Source organism: Opisthocomus hoazin, chromosome 13 (genome assembly GCF_030867145.1).
Source record: "Opisthocomus hoazin isolate bOpiHoa1 chromosome 13, bOpiHoa1.hap1, whole genome shotgun sequence".
Taxonomy (NCBI): Eukaryota; Metazoa; Chordata; class Aves; order Opisthocomiformes; family Opisthocomidae; genus Opisthocomus; species Opisthocomus hoazin.
In genome coordinates this window covers 1,880,094-1,903,937 of record NC_134426.1, presented here as the reverse complement: position 1 = coordinate 1,903,937, position 23,844 = coordinate 1,880,094, and positions in this window count along the sequence as shown.

Here is a 23,844-nt window from a genome sequence, read left to right as displayed (position 1 = left end):
TTTCAACAGACTGCTGCTCTGTCCTTGCTTTTGAGATAAGGACAGAGGTATAGCAGCTGCTTCTAAGATAGTCTCTGTAAGTTTTAGAGCATTTAAAGCTGTATGCACTGATTTCCAAGTAATGATTTTCTCAGGGATTTTAAACTGCAAGGCTTTGTTCTTTCAAACTTCACTGTAAAAAAGTTTTTAATGGAGCCTTCGCTCCTTTTTTCGGTGACTGTCCCATTCTCCAGGGAGCCGGAGGCGGGGCGCAGACCCGATTACTGCTCAGGGTCTGCTGGACCCAGCCCCTGCTCACGGCTTTTTTCAGGTGCTACATTTGCAACAAAAGGACTTTTCTGAATGACTCTGGCCACTTTTTTTCTCTGCTAACACATTTTTTAACGCTTCATAAACCAAACGCCAAGTTGTTAATACTCGGCTCGCATTCACGTCACGCCTTGAAGTATGTTTAAAAGGTAAATCTCCTAACACCTTCCAAGTTAAAATACCAAAAACACGCGGTGATTCCACGGGCACTCCATTACTTCTGAGTCAGGCTAACAACAGCTCGAAAAACAGGGACTAATTATCGCTCCTCTTTGTTGCCAACCTGTATGCACAGAGTCCACGATTCTCTGCCACACATCCAAGTCGAACAACTGATCTGTTTCCTGATTTTTTGCACTCGCTGGTATTGTGGTTATCCCCCTTACAGTTCACACGCCACTTTAGCTATCCCTCTCCACCGTACCCCCGACCCTTCCCTGGTTCCCAACCCCCCATTCCACGGCACAGCGCAAGGTGGGGCTGGAAGAGAAAACGGGTTATATGGGTTAGGGACTGGTGGCTCCGGCAGCAAAGTATCCGTAACCTTCTCATCTGTACAACGAGTCACTGGAGTCCTTGGAGACGGCGGCGTAGGCAGAGGAAGTGGAGGATACCGCGGTATAGGATTCGGGGACATGGGACAATCGGAAGGGGCAGCGGTGGCGCCTGGCCAATCTGCGGGCGGTGGCGCCTCAGCACATCCCTCTCCGCGGCGCGGTGGCGGTGGTGGTGACTCTGGTGGTGGGGGTGGAAACCCTGTGCCAGTGGGTCTAGCCGCACGTACTCCTTTTCCTGGACCGCAGCTTTCCCTGCCTCCACGGGCTGCCGACTCGGACCCCCTCATGCTTTCAAAGATGGCATAGGGAGGCTAGGACCCTGAAACAGCAGAGTTGTTGCCAAGCAGGTCCCTCCCTCGGGTGTTAATGTAGCGAAAGCAGAGGTAACAGCTTAAGTCCTTTCTCCGTGCAGCAGCAACAGAAACTTCAAGGTAGCTGAGTCATATTGTAACCATCTCACAGAGAGGATGGGTTGGAGGAGATTAGCCACTGCTGACTCTTCCTATATCAGTGTGGACCCCATCTCCTCCCCAGCCCAATCAACTTCACGAGTTGCTTTGCCGTTGCGTCTATTCCTCTCTTAGAGAGCATACCGACAAGCAACGTTGCCGCAGCCTCTATCTTCATGCTTGCGACCCTGGCCTCCACATTCAATTTTAGCTGCGCCAGGCAGCACCAGTGGGGCTCGTTTTCTCCCTGGGAGGCGGCCGTCCGTGTCTGCCCTGCGACGCTGCACCCAGGCAGCACCACTCTCAACCGTTGTTTTCCCACTCCCCTCCTCTAGCTGCTTACTGCAGACTCGGAGATTCTGCAGGAAGATGAATCATTTTTTGCCACAGGAAACTAAACCATCCTCTGCTACCAGTTGTTGGAGTGGGAGACGGACCCGGAGTAACGATGAAATCTCAATGTGAGTGTGATCGTTCTCCTTTATTAGTCAGCAAAACAAGGTTTATATAGCAAAGCAGTTACAGCCTCTGATTGGTTAGTTATCTTAACCATATATAGTCAAAATAGCTACAACTCGCTGTGATTGGTGCAGAGCTGCATCTCGATGCGGAAGCGACAATAAGGCAGGAAGCAACAACGTGGCAGTCCCCCTGCTCCAGTGTTCCGTGTTCGCCACTCTACTTCTGTAGCAGTGTTCCGTGTTCACTACTTTCAAGGTCTGTCTCCGTTACCAAGCCTGGGTTGCTCAACCGCACCAAACTATGTCCCCTCTCGTCCAGCCAGGACTCCACACACGCTGCGACTTCTTCGGTCTCGGCTGGCGCAGGCAACAGGAGTCCTTGCTTCTCGCTCTTCTGATACTCGGAGATCTCCTCTTTGAGCTGTTCATCCTTCAAAAGGAAAACATTTGCTTGTATTTTTGGTGAAGGTTCATCTTACTGTCTTAGAGAATTAAGATTCCCCTCAAATTCGCTGTAGATACGCCGCAGATTTATTAATATTAACCACTCAGCTTGAGGGATCGGTTGAGATCATGCGGCTGCTCCAACCTTGCGGCCTCAGACTATTCAGAGAGCTAAAAGCAGTAAAAGGGGGAACGCTGCTATGTTCAAGGGTAAGCGATTTTTCTCCATTTATTTCAATTACTGATCACGCACATGTCGTACATTCCCTTTTACCGAACAGGACTGGGTGCAGAGGGGTAGACAATCACTGTTTCTGAGGATGCCTTTTGGCCTTTGCTGTTATCGATGGGATCAATAGAATACTGTTATTAGCAGGTAACTCTTCACGTCACACACTCACTCACTCACTCACACACTCACTCACACTCGCTCTTGGCTACCAGTTGGAGCAGCAGCCGGGAAGCAAACCCCAGCCATCGACTCACAAGCACGGGGTCGTACCGCAGTGACTTCTGGCCTGGTGTTGGTGAAGCCCCGCAGAGGGTGCTCACCTTCACCAGATGCAGGTACCATCCCGTGCTCTTCAAGCGTGGCCAGCAGCACCCATGGGTGCCAGCTGAGCCTCACGCAGTCGATGCCACGGACCTCGCATGGGTTCAGCAGAACACTGCCGTCACCACTTTATCATTTTTCACAGATTTAGCAGCACTGCTAGTCTCTGAAGCTACCAGCCCTCGCAAAGCGTTCACAGGCCACCTTCTCAGCACGCATTTTTCCTTTCTTCAGCCTCGTGCTATGCCTCCACCCACACCCACAGGCACCTGGCGAGCCCGCTCACGCCACGCAGATGCTGAATCCTGCAGGGTTAAGGCTCAGTACACCAACTGGTGGAGCACATGGCAGGGATGGGGTCGGTCTCCCACAGACCACCAAGCCAGAGCCAGCTGTCCAGCCTGCTCCTCACCCTGCTGTCCGGAACTCACCGGCAGCAAAAAGACCTCAGGATGCAGAACTTCTGTGTCTCCTAACAAAGTAGAGTTTCAGCTTCTACATACTAAAAATGGTGGGTTTCTAACTTCTGTGCCAACAGTTAAACCTCATTCCTAAGGAATAAAGGTAATTTGCTTTTAGCTTAACAACGTGGTTGGTTGGAAGCAGTCTCACTCTGGCTGCATTTTTTTTCTGTACAGAGAAAACAATATCTTACACTTCTCTGCAAATTTTTTGTGTCTATGTATTTCTCTCTTTATATGTAATAAAAACATAGGTATACACACAAAAGTGTATGTATACATAGCGACCGAAAGAAGCAGTGTGCTAAAGCAAATACAATGTTATCTGGAATTAAAAAAAAGTAAACTGAGCAGTACGAACTAAATTACGTAATGTTTTTGCAGACCCAGAAACAGACTGTCCTGCAAATACAAGCTTTGAGATTACAGACGCGCTTAGATGCTATGCTAAGGAAGAACCAGCAACTTCTTTCAGCGGAAGGAACAGAACTACATACTCAAATTTTTAAATTCTCAAATGTGAATAAATTATATTCAAGAAAGTAAGTTTTCAATATTATCATAAAGAGACGGGCATGGTACTGTCAGAGATACTTCTATTGATTTAAAAATACTCATTTTGATCCGAGAGACCAGCAAGACAGCTGCTGAGCTATCTGTGCTGGGGCAGCATACGTAATTATAGGCTGCCGGCAAGCAATTACAGGCTGCTGAAGGAATGATATAAAGAATTGGAGTTAAGAACAGACACCAAATTTGTGCCAAATGACACTTTTTAATGGGAAACAGACTGTTGTGTTCATTCACTGTTGGCAATCTTGGTAAGAAACTATCTGGTTGATAAAGACTACTGCATTTAGAGAATCCTAAATTCATTACGTCAAACATTAATGGTAATGACAGTCACTTAAGAAAGCCAACACAAAATGAAAAGGAATAAGTTTATCTGCTACTGAGCAAATCAATGCAGCCAAAATAAAAAGCCAAAGAGGTAGAGAAGTATCAAAACATAAGCATAAATTAAAAATTGTTTAAAAATGGCTAGGTATTGGGGTTTAGACTAACTTATTTATTGTCTTTAATAACAGTCCCTAGGAAAAGTTAGGAATGTTGCGTACTCTGTTTGCTCGCTTAAATTGTACAGACGTTGGCCAGTAACAGCAAGCACCGAGCCGATCCTGCTCGCGTCTTTCAGGACTCTGCTGCAAGCCCTAAAGCACATACGCAGTGTGAGCCCGTGCAGCCCCCTCCGTTTGGCGAGGCATCAAACCCTTCCTGCACCAGAGGATGCTCTGAGAGCCGCCTTTTTTCAGGGCTGCAGTAACAGCAGCTGCCTTAAAGCACTCTTTGGATAATTGTTCTGCCCATTTCCCAAAGTCTATTACTCCATGAGTCACACAGCGTCAGAACCGAAGCTCTGGAAAGAGCTGCTGCAGAAAAAGAGAGGGGAAATCAGAGCGGCGAGGCAGGTGAAGGAGCGAGGCGGAACGTCCAGAGCCAGCCCTGGGCTGTCGACCACGCAGAGGCTTCTCGGTGCCGCAGGAGACCCGGCAGCGGGAGATGGCTACTCACCAAATCAAGGAACGCTTTCCTTTCCAAGTCAAGTGCTTGGACCCGTTCTCGCAGCGCCAGGATTTCCTTGTCCAGTCTGCTGTTGTGCTCCATGGTCTTCTGTAGCTCAGTTTTGTCTGTACAGAACAGGAAAAACACCTGGTCACCAGCCCTGGTCTGGACTTTGACCTCCACCAAGCTCAGAGAGGAATAAGGGTTCACAGGAATAAGGGTTCCAAAATTGCACTGCCCTTATGCACAGGTGTACGCGTGCGACAGCAGAGAGAGGAGTTCCCCAGACGTATGGGAACATCTTCTCTTATTCGAATGGTAGAGGTTTATGTTTCTGGAGATCCAGGCTCAATAGCAGTGCTCTGTTTATTACAGCGGTCCCTCCATAGTTATTCCAGAGACTCAGTTTACCTCTAGAATATGGAAAATGCCTCACCTCGGATATTTAGGTACGGGTTTCACAAACAGCTAGGGTAAGTTTTGAAAAGCCCAAACAGCCATATTTCTGATTTTCATCACAAATTTCATAATTTGCTGCAAGCCAAAACACAGTCACAGTTCATGTATCAGTGCTGTGCTAGCACCTATGTTTACGAAATGGCCAGTACAGTAAAAATTGTGGTTGTATACCAACCCTCCAAGCCTGAATCAACAAACATCTGCAACCATCACACCAGTTAATGCAGACTATCCCTTATTTCGAGTGCAAGAAATAGGAAAAGATGTATTAGGAGCAGACTGACAGAAATTTGTCCGCATATACACTGGTATCCTAATCCTAAGCAGAACTAGCAAGAAGACAGTTTTCCTTATAGAAAAGATGAACAAAGATTTTTCCCTTTTCAGCTTCATGCTGGGCACAGGAAATTTCAGCTTAAATTTGACTTTTATTCAGACAAAAATAACAACATACCTTCTTTCTTGGTCCCAATCTGGCAAAAAAAAAACAAAAACACAACCCCAAACCTCTGTTTCAAACAAGGATTTTGATATTGGATTTTCTGTTTTGTTATTTAAAATAAAAGGCAAGGAATGCCTCCTACCGAAGCGTTCATTTTGCTGAAGAGCCTGTTTACCGCTGCAGAAAGCCTTGCTAAAATTCTGGATCTTCTCTGCATGTTGACACCGTGACTTAGCGCTCGCTCTCCGCTCGCTCACCCCTTCCTCCCGGTGCTCGGGCGCTGAGCACGGGGCCGGTTCTACAAGGATAACAGAGTTTTGCTGTGTTCAGGTTTGGAAGGGACCTCTGTGGATCATCTAGTCCAACCCCCTTGCCAAAGCTGGGTGACCTACAGCAGTCTGCACAGGACCTCCTCCAGGTGTGTTTTGAATATCTCCAGAGAAGGAGACTCCACAGCCTCCCTGGGCAGCCTGTTCCAGGACTCCGTCACCCTCAGAGGGAAGAAGTTCTTCCTCAGGTTCAGCTGGAGCTTCCTCTGCTTCAGTTTGTGCCCATTGTCCCTTGTCCTGTCGCTCGGCACCACTGGAAAGAGTCTGGCCACGTCCTCCTGACACCCACCCTGCAGATACTTAGAGGCATTTCGAAGGTCCCCTCGCAGCCTTCTCTTCTTCAGGCTGAACAAGCCCAGCTCTCTCAGCCTCTCCTCGTAGGAGAGAAGCTCCAGTCCCCTCATCATCCTCGTAGCCCTCCGCTGGACTCTCTCCAGTAGCTCTTCATCTCTCTTGAACTGGACACAGCACTGCAGATGGAGCCTCACTAGGGCAGTGTACATGGGAAGGAGAACCTCCCTGGACCTGCTGGCCACACTCCTCCTAATACACCCCAGGAGACCATTGGCCTTCTTGGCAGCCAGGGCACACTGCTGGCTCATGGTCAACCTGTCGTCCACCAGGCCACCTAGGTCCCTCTCCACAGAGATGCTCTCCAGCAGCTCAGCCCCAAGCCTGTACTGGTGCCTGGGGTTGTTCCTCCCCAGGTGCAGGACCCTGCATTTGCCCTTGTTGAACCTTATCAGGTTCCTCTCTGCCCAGCTTTCCAGCCTGTCCAGGTCACGCTTAATGGCAGCACAGCCTGACGGTGTATCCATCACTCCTCCCAGTTTGGTGTCATTAGCAAACTTGCTGAGCGTACACTCTAACTCTTCATCCAGGTCATTGATGAAGAAGTTAAACAAGACTGGGCCCAGTAATGACCCCTGGGGGACACCACTAGTGACCGGCCTCCAACTAGACTCAGCACCGCTGATGACAACCCTCTGAGTTCTGCCATTCAGCCAGTTCCTAATCCACCTCACCGAACACTCATCCAGCCCACACTTCCTGAGCTACCCTAGGAGGATGTTCTGGGAGACTGTGTCGAAAGTCTTGCTGAAGTCTAGGTAGACAACATCCACGGCTCTCTCCTCATCTACCCAGCCAGTCATGCCATCGTAAAAAGCTATCAGATTGGTCAGGCATGATTTCCCCTTGGTGAATCCATGCTGACTACTCCTGATAACCTTCTTTTCCTCCACTGAATCAGTGTCCCCGAGTGGAGGCTCTCTTCCCAGCCAAGGTCAGCCCAGCGCAGTGTCCCTGCGGGCAGGCACAGAGGACAGGCCATCCCCCGGCGTCATGACGGGGCGCTCAGTGCCCAGGGAGGGACTGCAGCTCCCAGCATGCCCCGGCGTGGGGGAGAGGCACTGCAGCTCCCAGCATGCCCCGGGGTGGGGGAGAGGCACTGCAGCTCCCAGCATGCCCCGGGGTGGGGGAGAGGGACTGCAGCTCCCAGCATGCCCCGGGGCCGGGGACTACAGCTCCCAGCATCCCCCGTGCCCTGCCCAGGCCACTGCCGCCCCGCCCACTCCCAGCCCAGGCCCCGGGCCCTCTTCCAGGCCGCTCTCCATGGAGCCCCCACCCTGCCCGAGCCCCAGGCCCCCGGCCCCGCAGCATGGAGCAGCTCCGGGCAGGGCTCGGCTGCCCCGGCCCCAGGGAGAGCCCCCGGGGGCGCCCGCCCTGCCCGGGACTGGCACCGGGCCTCCCCCAGACCCCCCTAGCCAGCCCCCGGCCTGACCCCCGGCCCCCACACCCACGCTGAGGAGAGTCCCGCAGGCCGAGCCGGCCTCCCCCGAGCCGGGATGGCGACCGTGGCCCCTCCAGCAGTGCGGAGACCCCCTCGCTGGGGAGGCAGGCGGGGGACAGCTGCCAGGGCTCTGCTGTCCCCAGCCGTAGAGCCTTGCTGAGCCCCATGCTGTGGGGGCTCACGCAGGGACGCCATGGGAAAGCACGGGAGGATCGGGGCAGACAAACCATTCTGACAAGCTTCCAGGAGTATTGAGTTCCCCTCTAATAGCTGCTGTTGCAAGCGCCACAGTCAGGCGGTGTTGGCCTGCAAGGGCACGTCCTGGGCTTTATTCTGCTTTTGCCAAGGAGCAGGAGATGTATGTGCAGGGAGGATCCCCAGCAGATGCAGTTTCATCTTCACGACCGCGCACAACAGATGAACCCACCCAAATGGCATCTGCTTACACTTCAGAGCCCTGAGGCCCCTTTGCCCTCAAGTGCCCCGTTTTCCCAGGAAGCTCAGCAGAGGGCTTTTCTGGAGCACAAGGTTTTGCACCAGCTTCTGCCTTCCTCCCCACCAAAGCACAGGATCGTGTGTCTTTGAGCAGACAAAGCTCCGCTATCGAAGCCAGGCCAAGGAATTCTCTCAGCACAGCACGGGTCCATCCTTCCCAGGTGGACATAGGTAGAATTTGTCCTGCCAGAACACCTTCTGTGCCCACCCACCTTATGCAGACAAAGCCTCAAAAGCAAATCAGCGCTTTGGGAGCTCAAGACTCCAGAGGAGCAAGGGTCCTGAAATCGGTTCAATTCTTCAAGCCCACCTGACCACTGAAGAGCCACATCTGGAGCTGCTTACCTGAGCCCGATGGGTTTCCGCTCTGTGCCCTGGTCTGGCCCAGACTCTCTGCATTGCCACTGAAGCATCCGCACCGCGGGTCCTGAGGGCTCTTAGCAACGGCTTCTGCTAACATCTCATTAGACCTGTGAAAAAGGCAGGAGCATGCAAGAACGGCTGTTACTCATCGTGGCACAAAGGTGTTCCCCAAGGGTGATGCTACGCTGTTGGACTCATGCACACAAACTTCCCAACCACCCAAAGGTACTGCTTCTCGGGCTCTTCTGAGCAACCTGTCTTATATCTTCCCTTGTAGGACCTTTCCTAGAAGGTGGTAGGGACTGCAGGCTCCCTCCCTCCCCCTGCTGTAAACTCCCACCGATGATGCACCGCCATAACGGCAGCTGAACAAAGTCCTGTTGCCTCACAGGCTCCTCTTGTGTCCCCTCTGCCTTTCCAAGTGCGTCTATCCTAAGGTGGAGCAGAAGAGCAGCAGAAATGAAGCTCCTCTTTTCCACCACCCTGCAGCAAGGAGAGACGGCTACAGAAAACTGTTTGAAGAAAAAGAACCAAAATGTCCTGCAGACAGGCCTGATTCGTTGTGTTACTTCAGGGTCAGTAAAGAGAAAGGCAAAAGGGCCTCCATAATGGGAGAGCCCAAGGCGTGCTCTTCTGAGAAGTACGCCGTCTTGAGCGTACGCATCCTGCTGACCAGATCCAAGAAAGGGAAGTGGGGTGGAAAAGCCATGAAGAAGAGGGTCGTATTCCCATAACGTGGGGGAAAAACAGAAGACATTTGGACTTACATTTTTAATGTCTTCGTAAAGCATCTTCTAATTTCCTGGTCCAGCAGATAACATTTCACCCAACTTTTTAGTTCAGCCTGCGCACGTGCCACTTGCAGTGCGCTCTTCTCCTGCAAGCTCTGTGCTCTCTCCAGCTCCGATTCCAGAGCGCTCACTCTCTGCTCCAGCAGTTTTCTCCAGGAGGCGTCAGTGGTGCAGATCTCCTCTCTTCTGGCTTGAGTGGCTGCCTGTGTCTAAAGCAGAAGGCGCAACTTCAAGAAACAGGAAGAAAAAGACAACCCCCCCGGCTCTCAAAAAGCCTGCTCTTCCTGCCATTTGTACACAAAAGCTAGTATTAAACAGCCTACAGCGCTGCATGGACAGGGAGAAGGAAAAGGCGGCATCTTTCTCATGCACACAGGTCCCACCACACGCACAGAGGCACTTTGACGCAGCCTTTTGCAGCTCCCCAGCTTCCCTACAGGAAAGGCAAACCCACAGCACCAACAAGGAGAGCCGGATGCCCAAGACCAAACACCTAAAACGCCATCACCACCACCACGAATGAACGCAATGCAGACTACAGATGCAAATGGTACATAAACTGACCTGCAAAAGTGGGCTGAGATGCTGCTTCTGTCCCGTTTCTGCCTGTGCTATCTGTTCACACTGTTCTCCAGAAAGCGCTGCTGTCGTACGAGCCACGCCAGCAGTCGCCAAGCCGTGCGGCACAAGAGTAGCCACGAGCCCTCGCAGCTGCTGGTTTGCAGGTGCGAGCTGCAGAGATGTTTCACGCTCCAACTCCAGCTGTGCGGAGAGTTCACACATCTGGATGCAGGGAATAAACAATCTGTCTTAGGCAAAGGGCTCTCAAATCTCCGCCAAACTCATTCACATGGCCACAACCTCTGCACGGTGTCGGAACAGAAGCCCGTCTCCAAAGAGCACGGCCGCTTCGTTCTTCCCCACCGAGGTGCTGTCCCAAGCTCACTGCCTTCCCACAGCCTCGGAACGAGCTCCCTGAAGAGCCAGCTGACTTTTTCAAGGTGAGAGGGGAGAAGGCAGCGAGGAGAAAGGAGCTAAAAGCACCCTCGAGCCTGGACAACTGTTGTTAGTGATGCAGAAGCTCATAACGTCCTCAGAGAAGTCTCTCCTGTATTTGTTCCCAAATTATTTTCTTGTCTGGCACTCTTTGAAGCAACGGAACAGCTTCCTCCATACTGACAGGTTTACAGACTTTGCATACCTTGGCCTTAGCCTTGTCCAAGTCCTCTTGCAAGCGGGAGTTTTCCTCCTTCAGGTAATCGCGTTGGAGTGTGGAAGCTTTCAGTAACGTTTCTGCTATCCTCTGCTTTCTTGAAGCATCAGTGAGCTCTTCTTGCAGCCGTCCCACTGTTCTCTAGGGAAACAATGTCACGGGAGGACAGAGAAAAAGGTAAGAAGCCAAAATCTGTCTTTTGACTTGCAGTTACTAGATAATATACCGAGATCGGTTCTCTAAGTGCATCGCAAAGCAGAGCAGCCTCATCCCCTGGAAGAAGGTGACATCTGCACAGGTGACGGTCTCTAGCCATCCTTGGCAAGTGAAGACAACTACAGAAATGCCATCTCTGAAGGAAGATTTCTGTTTCCAGCACATTCTGCTGGGAAGATGCGGAGACTGTATCTACGTATGTGTCTATAAGCACGTCTCAAGGCTTGCCGGCACCTTCCGCAATTCCAACAAAACCAGAACCAGCTCGAGTGATGGACTCCCACGCACGTAGCTTACACCTGCTGACTTTCCGGAGCACCAGACAGACTTGGGAACTGCTTTGCTTTCAGTCATTCCTGCTCAGTGATCACCTCACCTCTTTTTCTACTTTGTCCGCCTCGCATATAAAGGCATCGCTCACCTTATGTTCTTGGGCGGCCTTGTTCCGCACCTCTCCCAGCTGCTGACGGAGGAAAACATTTTCACTCTGGAGCTGGGACAGTTGTTCCTGCAGCCCTTCTGCCTGCTTGATGACATCTTTTCTCTCTTGAGCGTTCTTCGGGGGTAGAGCGTGCTGCTCCTTTGCCTTCCTCTGGGCCTGATGTAATTCTCTTTCTGCTCTATCTAAAGCCAGTGTCTTCTCCCGAAGAGTTTCTTTCAGTTGCTCCACTTCCTGCTCCAGCCTGTTAGCTTTTCTTTTGGCTTTGTTCAGCTGCTGACACAAGCTCTTGTTGGTTTCCAGCACCTCAGAGATGTGCGCGGGCACAGTGAGCTGGACATCACATGCTCTCAGAATCTCTTGCACATCGGCACTTTCTGGTGTCCCAGGACTTCTGAGGCTCCGGTGGCAAAGGGACGAGTCCAACCCTGGGGTCGGTATTTGGGCTGTGATGTTTCCTGTCTGCTCAAAGGGAAAGAATAAAAATGGACGGAACTTAGGAAATCAGCTCAAAACAGGAGACAGCGGCAGCATGTCAGAGACCCAGAAGAGGACTGTCACTAACTTGACGTCGGATGAGAAAAGAGTTTCCAAGAACCCTGCCTTTGGCATTACTCATGGAAAAGTCTTCTTCTGCATTAGGGTGTGATAGAAGCCTAAAAGGAAGTCTCCAATGTAAAGCCTTGGGGTTTACATACCTCCCCCTCAGAGCTTTTGCCCTCCTCGATGGCTTCTTCATCAGCTGGCGACTCACGGCCGGCAGACTCCCAGTATACGGCAGGCTCATCTACATTAAAACCACACATTTTTGGAACCACAGTGATCTAATACAGCTCCTTGGTGCCTAGAGCGCTTCCCGAATCATCGTGCTTCCCGAGACAATCTTAGCACAAACACACACCCCAAACCCATGAAATCCTAGCGAGAGACCTGTCACAACGCGGATGCGAAATGCATCTCTTCTCCTGCTTGGGAGTTCGTTTCCTCGAGAGCACACGCCTGCGCCATGTGCCAGGGACATCACTCGAAGTGACGAGAAAGGAGCCAAAAAGGAAGCAGTGTCTCGAGAATTCTGCTTCCCAGGGACAACACCTGGCAGAGCATTTGTTCCCGGATGACAAGGAACCCCTCCACACCGTTTCCAAACACCTTGTCTCCCTGGCAGCCCACCAAAAGGGCAGGCGACAGCCCTTTTCCCCATCGCCTCCTCCGCGCTGGAGAGTCCTACCTGCTCTCCCCAGAGCGGGTGCACACCGCCTATCTCCAGCAGCTCCTGCCCTGCGGCGAGCGCTGGGTGCTGACACCCGTTTTGCATGGCCTGGAGCAGCTCCTCCCTCGTTTTCCTGCTCCCTGGGGACCGCAGGGCACACGCTGGGTCTGGGCCTGGAAAGACAGACAGCACAACCTCTTGGACTCACCGCAAGAACAACGGCCCTTTTCATCTTTCCCTCCCTTGGGAACCAACATGCCCAGGCACGAAGTGAAGCCCCAGGGCAGGAGAACAGCCCAGGAGTTTCCCAAACAGCTCCTGCCTGCCTGCGCCTGTTACCTCTCGTCCTCCCGGCAGTTGTTGTCACCAACAGCCGCCTGCTTCTTCACTGGCAGCGGCGCTGGGGCCAAGCCCCCAGTGGTGGACATGCAGTGTGGCTTGTTCCAGACGTCCTGCAAGATCTTGTCAGCGATGCTTCCAAAGGACACATGCTGCTTCTGTGCCCTCCTCCTGCACAGGAACCGCCAGATGCTCTTCATGGCCCAGCAGGAATAGGCACCGCACTGCCTTGCCTCTCACCGACGAGCGGTGGCAGGCAGGATTGGGTGGGCGCTGCCGGGTGCCAGCTGCCAGCAGAGGAGCCGAGCCCTGAGGAGCGGCAGGGCACAGGCAACTGCCTCTGGGCTGAGCACACCACCAGCAGCAACGGCAGCACCAGCACAACACCACTGGCACAGCACCAGAAGCACCAGTACAGCAGCACCAGCACCAGCACAGCACCACTACCACCAGCACGGCACCAGTACCACCAGCACAGCACCAGCACAGCACCAGCAGCACCAGCACAGCACCAGCAGCACCGCCAGGTACTCTGTGTGCAGGGTCTGTGCCAGTGCCCCAGGTCTAGCGAACGCGTGTGCTGACGTCATGAACGGCTCAGTGACATCATAAGGTGCTGGGAACTGGGCGGTGCTGGTGGCAGAGGCCTGCAGGGCGGACGTGCGCGTGTGCTCAGCACCTTTCTGCGCACACCCAGGCCACGTGCTCAAGCAAAACGGCCCCTGGCGCACGGTGTCCAGGTCCACCAGCTTGCCCAAGGCCACCTCTCCAAGGCTCCCAGCACCCTGCACGCTCAGGGCACCCACCGTCCTCCTCTCCTCTCCAACACATGGGGTCGGCAGGGCGGGCTCTGGCCGCCAAGGCTCCCTGCAAGCACGAGAGGCAGTGGCTGGACACCCCGTGTGCCATTTTGGGCTTCCTGGGCTCTGGCTGTGTGTTCTGGGGCACCCTGGACCCCTCGGGGCACCCCTCTCTGCAGCCCTGGGTGTGTCCCTTGGAGGGCACCCTGTGGGGGGATGGCAAGGCTCGACCGAATTGCTTGTTGTAGAAAATCCATTTTAAGCTTAGCACACGGTGTCCTTGACAGAACAAGGAATTTAACAAATCAACTCTGCGGTTAGCAAGAATGTGAAAAACAGGATGCAGCTGGAGAAGAATGAAGAAGTATGGGCGGAGTTGACATTTAGCTGGCTAGCCAATAATGAGCTCTAACTTTGCAATATGTAGTAGCTAATTAACCACTCTATAAATTGTGTAACCAAACTGTAATAAACGAAGCTTGCTTATCACTCACATTGAGTTGGCTGCATTCTTCCGCCGTCTCTCCAGGACAGCAACCCTCGGGGTAGAACTTCGCCCCGACAGCACCCCAAGCCCCCGCTGTCCACTGTGGGATGCCCCTGTGCCTCGCTTTTGCTTGCTGGTCTGCCCGGTCCCCCTCAGCGTGCCGTTTGGGGTGCTCCGAGACCCTCGTTCAGCCCTCTGGGCTTCCCCTGCACGTGCCTCTCTGGCTTTGGATGCTGCCTCAGGCCGTGGCTCTGCCTTTCAGGGTGCCCCAGGCCCCTGTTGTGTGAATTGCAGTGCTCTCTTGGGCAACGGGTGTGCCATTCCCCCGGCCGAGCACCCCGAACGATGCCGTTCTGAGCACCCCAAGGCCCCTCGGAGTGCATTTTCGGCTCCCCCAGCTCCTTGGCGTGCCTTTGGGTGCCTCTGCAGGCCCCGCAGTGTGCTTTCTGCTGCACCCCATCTTCCCTGGTGTGCCTTTCACTACGCCCCAGGGCAATCAGTGTGCCTTTTGGGGCGTCCCTGGGCTCGGTGCGTCCCTGGACGCAGGACTCCCCGGGGGTCTCACCAGAGCGGGGCAGAGGGGCACAGTCACCTCCCTTGCCCTGCTGCCCACGCTGCGGGGGATGCAGCCCGGGATGCGGTTGCCTTCTGGGCTGCGAGCGCACATCACCGGCTCGTGTCCAGCTTTTCATCCCCCAGCACCCCCAAGTCCTTCTCGGCAGGGCTGCTCTCCACCCCTTCATGCCCAGCCTGGATTTATGCGTGTGATTGCACCCACCCCTTGCACTTGGCCTTTTTCAACTTTTGGCAGCTTGTTGCTTTACTAAGCTTTCTGCTGCTTTACGAAGCTTGCATTTGTTGACTGGACAAGTAATTAGGGTTCCGGGGAAGATATGCTTCACCCCACCCCTCTTCCATTTGACTGAGTTTGTCTACAAATTCCAGCCTCCACGTGGCTCTGGGATCACACACACATACACACACACACTTGCCGTTGGGTAAGTTGAAAAAAAACTGTTGAATAATTTAGGTGAAATATATCACAGAAATCACCAGGTCAGTCCATTTGGCAATTCTTCCCCTGCAGTCCTTCTCAACCCATGGCAACAGGAACCCAAAACCTTGCAGTCCAGCTAATATTTTACAAACATTTCTCCCGGTTTAGAAGTTCTCAGAGCTGACACTCTGACTCTCCTCCTGCAGCTGGGAGGCTGTGGTGTCTCCAGGTGAAGCAACATTTAAGTACCCAATCTCAGAAGGTTGAGAGGGGGATAAGGAAAAGGGTGAGTCTTGGCTTTCAGCTTCTCCTTCAGGCTTCATGTCTGGCGTGGCCTTCAGGGTGCTGAGAAAGTCTGGCGGTTCTCTTGACGGGAAGCTGAAAACAAATCTCCTCTCTTAAGTCATTCTGCAAACTTCATCTGACCCTCCATCACCTGCCACAGTCCCAACACTCCTCCCAACGTCTCTGCGAGGCAGTGCAGGGCGATGCTCAATGCCTTTCGCTTGGACTGAGTCTCCGCTACTCCTCCTCTCTAGCTGCTCACCGTAGACTGAGGGACTCATGCAGGGAAACCGTCCATCGTCTGCTATCAAATTTTGGCGTGGGTTACGGATACGTTGCAACGATGTGACCCCAATATGAGTATGATCGTTCACCCTTTATTAGTCAGCAAAACAAGGTTTATATAGCAAAACAATTACAGCATCTGAATGGTTAAACCCCCAACACATATATAGGCAAAATTACTGCAACTCGTTGTGATTGGTGCAGAGCTGCATCTCGAAGTGAAAACAGTACTGTGGCAGGAAAAAACAACGTGGCAGGAAGGAAGTGAGAGTGTGGCAGGAAATGGTGACGTTCGCCCTGCTCCAGAGTCCTGAGCTTGTCGCTCTGCCTTCCCAGCAGGGTTCCGTGTCAGCCGCTCCCAAGGCTCACTTCCGGATCGGAACCTGGGTTGCTCAACACACCAAACTATGTTCCCTCTCTTCCAGCCAGGACTCCACACAGACCCAGTCTCTGTGCCTCTGTGCGAGCAGTGAAATGAGCAGATGAGGCTGAGCAACAGATTTACAGGTTAGCCCCTTCTGGCTGCGAGCTATCTGCAGCCGTTCGAATTTTCGGAGCAGGGCTGCCGGAGGCGCAGAGCAAGCACCTCCTAAGCAGCGTTTGAGGTTTGAGGTGGCAACACAAGCAAGCAGTACCAGTCTCTGTGCCTCTGTGCGATCAGTGCCATGGGCAGATGAGGCTGAGCAACAGCTTTCCAGCCTAGCACCTTCTGGGTGCAAGCTACAGGAAGATGTTCGCATTTCTGGAGCAAGACTGTGAAATGAACCTGCAAGTGATCCCCAAAGACACGTTTGAGGTTTGCGGTGGCAAGACAAGCAAGCAGCCCCAGTCTCTGTGCCTCTGTGCGAGCAGAGCCATGGGCAGATGAGGCTGAGCAACAGCTTTACAGGCAAGCTCTTTCTGCCTGCGAGCTATCTGCAGACGTCCGCATTTTCTGAACAGGGCTGCCAGAGGAACCCGGCATGGACCGCAAAGATACCTTTGAAGTATGAGGGGGCAAGACAAGCAAGCAGCCTCAGTCTCTGTGCCTCTGTGCGAGCAGTGCCATGGGCAGATGAGGCTGAACAACAGCTTTCCAGGCTAGCTCTTTCTGGCTGCAAGCTATCTGCAGACGTTCGCATTTTTAGAGCAAGGCTGCCGGAGGCACCGTGCTTGGAACCCCAAAGCTACATTTGAAGTTTGAGTTGGCAAGACAAGCAAGCAGCCCCAGTCTCTGTGCCTCTGTGCGAGCAGTGCCATGGGCAGATGAGGCTGAGCAACAGCTTTCCATGCTAGCTCTTTCTGGCTGCAATCTATCTGCAGACGTTCGCATTTTCTGAACCGGGCTGCCGGAGGCCCAAGGCACGGACACCAGAATTTACTTTTCAAGTTTGAGATGGCAAGACAAGCAAGCAGCCCCAGTTTCTGTGCCTCTGTGCAAGCAGTGCCATGGGCAGATGAGGCTGAGAAACAGCTTTCCAGGCTAGCTCTTTCCGGCTGCGAGCTATCTGCAGACGTTCGCATATTCAGAGCAGGCCTGCCGGAGGCCCCCTGCACGGAACACCTAATACACGTTTGAAGTTTGAGGTTGTCAAGACAAGCAAGCAGCCCCAGTCTCTGTGCCTCTGTGCGAGCAGTGCCATGGGCAGATGAGGCTGAGCAACAGCTTTCCAGGCTAGCTCTTTCTGGCTGCGAGCTATCTGCAGACGTTCACATTTCCAGAGCAGGGCTGCCGTTGGCGATTGGAAAGGACCACCTAAGTTAGGTTTGAAGTTTGAGGTGGCAAGACAAGCAAGCAGCCCCAGTCTCTGTGCCTCTGTGCGAGCAGTGTCATGGGCAGATGAGGCTGAGCAACATCTTTGCAGGCCAGCTATTTCTGCCTGTGAGCTATCTGCAGACGTTCGCATTTTCGAAACAGCACTGCCCTAAGCCCCCGGCACGGACCACCTAATTTACATTTGAAGTTTGAGGGGGGAAGACAAGCAAGCAGCCCCAGTCTCTGTGCCTCTGTGCGATCAGTGCCATGGGCAGATGAGGCTGAGAAACAGCTTTCCAGGCTAGCTCTTTCTGGCTGCAAGCTATCTGCAGACGTTCGCATTTTCAAAGCAGGGCTGCCGGAGGCGATCGGCAAGGACCACCTAAGATACGTTTGAACTTTGAGGTATGAAAAAAAGCAAGCAGCCCCAGTCTCTGTGCCTCTGTGCGAGCAGTGCCATGGGCAGATGAGGCTGAGCAACAGCTTTCCAGGCTAGCTCTTTCTGGCTGCAAGCTATCTGCAGACGTTCGCATCTTGAAAGAAGGGTTGCCGGATGCAATGGGCAAGGACCACCTAAGATATGTTTGAAGTTGGAGGTGGCAAGACAAGCAAGCAGCCCCAGTCTCTGTGCCTCTGTGCGAGCAGTGCCATGGGCAGATGAGGCTGAACAACAGCTTTCCAGGCTAGCACTTTCTGTCTGCGTGCTATTTGCAGATGTTCGCATTTTCAGAGCATGGCTGAGGGAGGAGACGAGCACGGACCACCTAAAGTACGTTTGAAGTTTGAGATGGCAACACAACAAGCAGCCCCAGTCTCTGTGCCTCTGTGCGAGCAGTGCCATGGGCAGATGAGGCTGAGCAACAGCTTTCCAGGCTAGCACCTTTTGACTGCCAGCTATCTGCAGACGTTCGCATTTTCACAGCATGGCTGCCGGAGGCCCACGGCACGGACACCAGAATTTACTTTTCAAGTTTGAGATGGCAAGACAAGCAAGCAGCCCCAGTCTCTGTGCCTCTGTGCGAGCAGTGCCATGGGCAGATGAGGCTGAGAAACATCGTTCCATGCTAGCTCTTTCTGGCTTCGAGCTATCTGCAGACGTTCGCATTTTCGGAACAGCACTGCCCTAGGCCTTCTGCACGGATCACCTAATTTGCATTTGAAGTTGGAGGTGGCAACACAAGCAAGCAGCCCCAGTCTCTGTGCCTCTGTGCGAGCAGTGCCATGTGCAGATGAGGCTGAACAACAGCTTTTCAGGCTAGCTCTTTCTGGCTGTAAGCTATCTGCAGACGTTCGAATTATTAGAGCAAGGCTGCCGGAGGCACCGTGCTTGGAACCCCAAAGCTACGTTTGAAGTTTGAGGCGGCAAGACAAGCAAGCAGCCCCAGTCTCTGTGCCTCTGTGCGAGCAGTGCCATGGGCAGATGAGGCTGAGCAACAGCTTTCCATGCTAGCTCTTTCTGCCTGCGAGCTATCTGCAGACGTTCGCATTTTCGGAACAGCACTGCCCTAGGCATTCTGCACGGACCACCTAATTTGTATTTGAAGTTGGAGGTGGCAAGACAAGCAAGCAGCCCCAGTCTCTGTGCCTCTGTGCGAGCAGTGCCATGGGCAGATGAGGCTGAGCAACAGCTTTACAGGCAAGCTCTTTCTGGCTGCAAGCTATCTGCAGACGTCCGCATTTTCTGAACAGGGCTGCCAGAGGAACCCGGCATGAACCACAAAGATACCTTTGAAGTCTGAGGGGGCAAGACAAGCAAGCAGCCTCAGTCTCTGTGCCTCTGTGCGAGCAGTGCCATGGGCAGATGAGGCTGAGCAACAGCTTTCCAGCCTAGCTCTTTCCGGCTGCGAGCTATCTGCAGACGTTCACATTTCCAGAGCAGGGCTGCCGTTGGCGATTGGAAAGGACCACCTAAGTTACGTTTGAAGTTTGAGGTGGCAAGACAGGCAAGCAGCCCCAGTCTCTGTGCCTCTGTGCGAGCAGTGTCATGGGCAGATGAGGCTGAGCAACAGCTTTGCAGGCCAGCTGTGCGAGCAGTGTCATGGGCAGATGAGGCTGAGCAACAGCTTTGCAGGCCAGCTATTTCTGCCTGTGATCTATCTGCAGACGTTCGCATTTTCGAAACAGCACTGCACTAAGCCCCCGGCACGGACCACCTAATTTACATTTGAAGTTTGAGGGGGGAAGACAAGCAAGCAGCCCCAGTCTCTGTGCCTCTGTGCGATCAGTGCCATGGGCAGATGAGGCTGAGAAACAGCTTTCCAGGCTAGCTCTTTCTGGCTGCAAGCTATCTGCAGACGTTCGCATTTTCAAAGCAGGGCTGCCGGAGGCGATCGGCAAGGACCACCTAAGATACGTTTGAACTTTGAGGTATCAAAAAAAGCAAGCAGCCCCAGTCTCTGTGCCTCTGTGCGAGCAGTGCCATGGGCAGATGAGGCTGAGCAACAGCTTTCCAGGCTAGCTCTTTCTGGCTGCAAGCTATCTGCAGACGTTCGCATCTTGAAAGAAGGGTTGCCGGATGCAATGGGCAAGGACCACCTAAGATATGTTTGAAGTTGGAGGTGGCAAGACAAGCAAGCAGCCCCAGTCTCTGTGCCTCTGTGCGAGCAGTGCCATGGGCAGATGAGGCTGAACAACAGCTTTCCAGGCTAGCACTTTCTGTCTGCGTGCTATTTGCAGATGTTCGCATTTTCAGAGCATGGCTGAGGGAGGAGACGAGCACGGACCACCTAAAGTACGTTTGAAGTTTGAGATGGCAACACAACAAGCAGCCCCAGTCTCTGTGCCTCTGTGCGAGCAGTGCCATGGGCAGATGAGGCTGAGCAACAGCTTTCCAGGCTAGCACATTCTGGCTGCCAGCTATCTGCAGACGTTCGCATTTTCACAGCATGGCTGCCGGAGGCCCACGGCACGGACACCAGAATTTACTTTTCAAGTTTGAGATGGCAAGACAAGCAAGCAGCCCCAGTCTCTGTGCCTCTGTGCGAGCAGTGCCATGGGCAGATGAGGCTGAGCAACATCGTTCCATGCTAGCTCTTTCTGGCTTCGAGCTATCTGCAGACGTTCGCATTTTCGGAACAGCACTGCCCTAGGCCTTCTGCACGGATCACCTAATTTGCATTTGAAGTTGGAGGTGGCAACACAAGCAAGCAGCCCCAGTCTCTGTGCCTCTGTGCGAGCAGTGCCATGGGCAGATGAGGCTGAGCAACAGCTTTCCAGGATAACTCTTTCTGTCTGCGAGCTATCTGCAGACGTTCGCAATTTCACAGCATGGCTGCCGGAGGCCCAAAGCACGTAATACCTAAGTTAGGTTTGAAGTTTGAGGTGGCAAGACAAGCAAGCAGCCCCAGTCTCTGTGCCTCTGTGCGAGCAGTGCCATGGGCAGATGAGGCTGAGCAACAGCTTTCCAGGCTAGCTCTTTCTGGCTGCGAGCTATCTGCAGACGTTTCCCTTTTCGGAGCAGGGATGCCGGAGGCATCCGGCTCAGACCACCTAAGTTACTTTTCAAGTTTAAGGGGACAAGACAAGCAAGCAGCCCCAGTCTCTGTGCCTCTGTGCGAGCAGTGCCATGGGCAGATGAGTCTGAGAAACAGCTTTCGAGGCTAGCTCTTTCTGGCTGCGAGCTATCTGCAGACGTTCACATTTCCAGAGCAGGGCTGCCGTTGGCGATTACAAAGGACCACCTAAGTTACGTTTGAAGTTTGAGGTGGCAAGACAAGCAAGCAGCCCCAGTCTCTGTGCCTCTGTGCGAGCAGTGTCATGGGCAGATGAGGCTGAGCAACATCTTTGCAGGCCAGCTATTTGTGCCTGTGAGCTATCTGCAGACGTTCGCATTTTCGAAACAGCACTGCCCTAAGCCCCCGGCACGGACCACCTAATTTACATTTGAAGTTTAAGGGGGGAAGACAAGCAAGCAGCCCCAGTCTCTGTGCCTCTGTGCGATCAGTGCCATGGGCAGATGAGGCTGAGCAACAGCTTTCCAACCTAGCACCTTCTGGGTGCAAGCTACAGGAAGATGTTCGCATTTCTGGAGCAAGACTGTGAAATGAACCTGCAAGTGATCCCCAAAGACACGTTTGAGGTTTGCGGTGGCAACACAAGCAAGCAGCCCCAGTCTCTGTGCCTCTGTGCGAGCAGAGCCATGGGCAGATGAGGCTGAGCAACAGCTTTACAGGCAAGCTCTTTCTGGCTGCAAGCTATCTGCAGACGTTCGCATTTTCTGAACAGGGCTGCCAGAGGAACCCGGCATGGACCACAAAGATACCTTTGAAGTCTGAGGGGGCAAGACAAGCAAGCAGCCTCAGTCTCTGTGCCTCTGTGCGAGCAGTGCCATGGGCAGATGAGGCTGAGCAACAGCTTTCGAGGCTAGCTCTTTCTGGCTGCGAGCTATCTGCAGACGTTCACATTTCCAGAGCAGGGCTGCCGTTGGCGATTGGAAAGGACCACCTAAGATACGTTTGAAGTTTGAGGTGGCAAGACAAGCAAGCAGCCCCAGTCTCTGTGCCTCTGTGCGAGCAGTGCCATGGGCAGATGAGGCTGAGCAACAGCTTTCCAGGCTAGCTCTTTCTGGCTGCAAGCTATCTGCAGACGTTCGCATTTTTAGAGCAAGGCTGCCGGAGGCACCGTGCTTGGAACCCCAAAGCTACGTTTGAAGTTTGAGGGGGCAAGACAAGCAAGCAGCCCCAGTCTCTGTGCCTCTGTGCGAGCAGTGCCATGGGCAGATGAGGCTGAGCAACAGATTTCCAGGCTAACGCTTTCTGCCTGCGAGCTATCTGCAGACGTTCGCATTTTCTGAACAGGGCTGCCGGAGGCCCAAGGCACGGACACCAGAATTTACTTTTCAAGTTTGAGATGGCAAGACAAGCAAGCAGCCCCAGTCTCTGTGCCTCTGTGCGAGCAGTGCCATGGGCAGATGAGGCTGAGCAACAGCTTTCCAGGCTAGCTCTTTCTGCCTGCGAGCTATCTGCAGACGTTCGCATTTTCAGAGTAGCGCTTCCGGAGGCCCCCTGCATGGACCACCTAGGCAACGTGTGAAGTTTCAGGGGGCAAGACAAGCAAGCAGTCCCAGTCTCTGTGCCTCTGTGCGAGCAGTGCCATGAGCAGATGAGGCTGAGCAACAGCTTTCCGAGCTCGCGTCTTGTGGCTGTGATCTACATGAAGATGCTTGCATTTTTGGAGCAGGTCTGCGAAATGCTCCTGGCAGAGACCCCGTAATGTATGTTTGAAGTTTGAGGTGGCAAGACAGGCAAGCTGCCCCAGTCTCTGTGCTCCTATGTGAGCAGTGCCATAGCCAGATGAGGCTGAGCAACAGCTTTCCAGGCTAGCCTCTTCTGGCTGCGAGCTACATGCTCTAATACTAGAAGCATATGTGGTTAGCACAGAATACAGTTTGTTTAGGGATAACTACTGAAGAAGGAAACATCAGATATACAGTTTCTTTAATGACATGTAACACTATTTGAATTAATTTTTTGTTTGAACATAGGAAAAGTTTACATAGCTAAGAACCTATCCCTCAGGGAATATGTATATATATTTTTTTGCAACCTGTCCAAGCAATTAGTTCTGTTTTCTTTCTTTCTTCTGTTCTGTTGTGTTCACATGTAGTATTCTCTTGCGTTCTGTAATATTGTGTTGTGTTCTCCTGTGTTCTGATGTGTACTCATTTTTCATGTTCTGTTGTTTTTTGTTGTGTTCTGTTGTGTTCTGCTGTGTTCTGATGTGTTCTTTTGTGTTCTGATGTATTGTGTTCTTTTTTGTTCTGTGTTCTGTTATTTTCTGTTTTGTTCTGATGTGTTCTATTGTGTTCTGATGTGCAGTGTTCTATTGTGTTCTGATATGTTTTCTTGTGTTCTCATTTATAGTATTCTGCTGTGTTCTGATGTGTTCTGCTGTGTTATGTTGTGTTCTGTTGTGTTCTCTGATGTTCTGATGTATTCTCATGTGTACTGTTCTGTTGTGTTCTTTTGTGTTCTGTTGTGTTCTGTTGTGTTCTCATGTGTAGTGTTCTGTTCTGTTCTCTTCTGTTTTGTTCTGTTGTGTTCTATTGTGTTCAATTCTGTTCACATGTGTAGTGTTCTCATGTTCTGTTGTGTTCTTGTGTGTTCTGTTGTGTTCTGATGTGTTCTCATGTGTAGTATTGTGTTGTGTTCTATTGTGTTCTTTTGTGTTCTGTTGTGTCTTCATGTGTAGTGTTGTGTTGTGTTCTGTTTTGTTCTGATGTGTTCTCATGTGTAGTGTTCTTTTGTGTTCTGTTGTGTTCTCTTGTGTTCTGTTGTGTTCTGATGTGTACTCATGTATAGTGTTCTGCTGTGTTCTGTTGTGTTCTGATGTGTAGTGATCTTTTGTGTTCTGTTGTGATGTGTTCTCATCT